Genomic DNA, 2500 nt, shown 5'->3' on the forward strand with positions numbered 1-2500 from the left:
GATTTATGTACGGCACTAGAAACTGAAAGAAGAGCATCAAAAGCACCCAGTGCTTGCGGAATGCAAACTCCAAACTAGGGAACAGGTTATCACTTTCATCACAGGCACTCGGACTTTTTTGCCAAGATGTTCAGAACTTTCCACAACATTTTGAGTTACAGAAACTGAGAGCGAATCGACAGGGGAAGAGCTACAACTCTTATATAATTAAGAGAATAACATTACCAATTCTCCAACATGTACAAAAAAAAAAAAAAACTGGCTAATTTACGAAAATAACAGAAAATTTACAAGGTACTTAGACAGTAGTTTAAAAAAACATTTGAGTCTATATCCCAGTAAATCTAGAGGTCAAATAAAGGTTTCTCAATTTCACAGGGCACAAAATAATTCATTATTAATGCTTCAGAGAATAGTACTGAAGTTTTCCTCACCCAAAAACACTTCATTTATAATAAAAATCACATGCTATGAAAGTCACAATGTCTTAATTAAATTGTTGTATATTAAAAATCCACAACTATATCAATAAACTGTATTATTTGTAAAAGATAAAAACAAACTTTCGAACACCTGAACGGTCTTGCTCTTCAGTGTTAACCCTTTCGCAGCGGAGTTTATTTTGACTCTCATTCCCAGCTACGTGCACATTTGAAAGTGCTTCCAGCTTAAAAAATGAAAAATGTACTACACCTTTAAGCCCCATATTTTCAGGAATGAACTTCATTTTAGCTTGCAATTAATACATCATGCGTCAATAAATGATTAAAAATTGGAAAAAGTAAAAAAAAAAAAATGAAAAGTCATTGACTCTGAGGTCTTCGTTAGTGGCACAAGTAATCCTGTTAGTACACTATCAGTGTATCATATATTCATGTTCCATATTTGCAATACTTCTTGTACTGTACATTCTGTATAATTGCTATACTTCAAAATATGTACAAAATAATATAGATGTCTTTATTTTTTCAATGATACCAATCATCCTTTCTCTGCGCCGTCAAACTGATATCTGTCCCTTGCAAGTACTGCTCTGAAACTAGATGTAACTAATATGAAGGTGTTTTAACTCAGATAACTTTCAATGGTAAGTTTGTGAACTAATTTCAACTGAAAAATAAACATACCATGATCTTTTACGCAAAGTTTGCTTCTTGGCTATCATAAAATAGAAATATTTAATTCTTTTTTTACGTTATCATCTATTTCCTAAGGAAATAATTTAGCAAAGCATTCATAGGAGTCAAATTGTCAATCTAATTACCTTATGAGTGTATAAATTATTGTACTATCGACCTCTTTGGGATTATTATCATTTAATTCAACTTCAGTCCATGTGTATGGCACAGCAACATCAGCACATCATCACCATCATTAACATCATCATCCTCACTTTCCACCAGGTCAGAATCATCTATATCATAATCAGATTCTGAATCAGAAGCAGATAATTTTTCCTCGATTTCTTAGAGTGATATATATATATATATATATATATATATATATATATATATATATATATATATATATAATATATATACATATTTATAATATATATGTATATATGTCCATATACATACATTCATACATATATATAGATTATATATACAAATATACATATACACGTCCCAAACATTTTACGCAATCATTGAGAGAGAGAGAGAGAGAGAGAGAGAGAGAGAGAGAGAGAGAGAGAGAGAGAGAGAGAGAGAGAGAGAGAGAGAGAGAAAACGTTTGGTACAATAGTGGGTCTGAGACAGGTGTGTGGTGTGTACATGTTGTTTGAAAATAAGTTGGCCGTATTCCGGCACGGGATCTTGCTCCTAGAGCAGCCAGTAAGAGTCATTCTGATGGTATACAAGTGATAAAGATGGTCGGGATTAAGAGTTATGTTTAATGATGTGAAATCCATAACGACGAGTCTCAAGGTTATTTGATATTTTTTCCGGATTTAGTGATGCATAAATTGGAAAAATTTTAGATTTTTCTAGAGAAAATTTGTGAAATTCTGAAAAACACAGAAAGAAAAATGTGAGAGGAGGTGAATATAAGCTGAAGAGTCGGTTCTGTCGTTACAGACTCGAAATGGGTCTACAACTTCTTTTGCCTTGCCTCCGCCTAGTAGCAGTTTTTGGTGTGCTGTTGTCCGGCAAAATGGACCCAGGTCTGGAAGTCGTCTCTGGGATCAAGAATTTGCTTCTGGTTGCTGTTTTTGGATTGGCTAGCGCTGTAACAGGCAACATACTGGACAACATTAAGAAGCAGAAAATCGAAGATGATGATTGCAATGGAAAACTGAAGCATTGCAGGGAGAAGTTCGTCTCGAAAGAGAAGAGAGGCAGAATCTGATACTGGCGAATGTCAACTTAACCAAAAAGAGTTTATGATCTGAAAAATACTCTTCAAGAAAATAAAACGGAAAAAGAAAAGGAGATGCACAGAAAGGAACTGGAAACAGACAGGAAGGATAAGCAGTCGTACACAGGACGGTTTAACACGC

Source organism: Macrobrachium rosenbergii, chromosome 21, assembly GCF_040412425.1.
Source record: "Macrobrachium rosenbergii isolate ZJJX-2024 chromosome 21, ASM4041242v1, whole genome shotgun sequence".
Lineage (NCBI taxonomy): Eukaryota > Metazoa > Arthropoda > Malacostraca > Decapoda > Palaemonidae > Macrobrachium > Macrobrachium rosenbergii.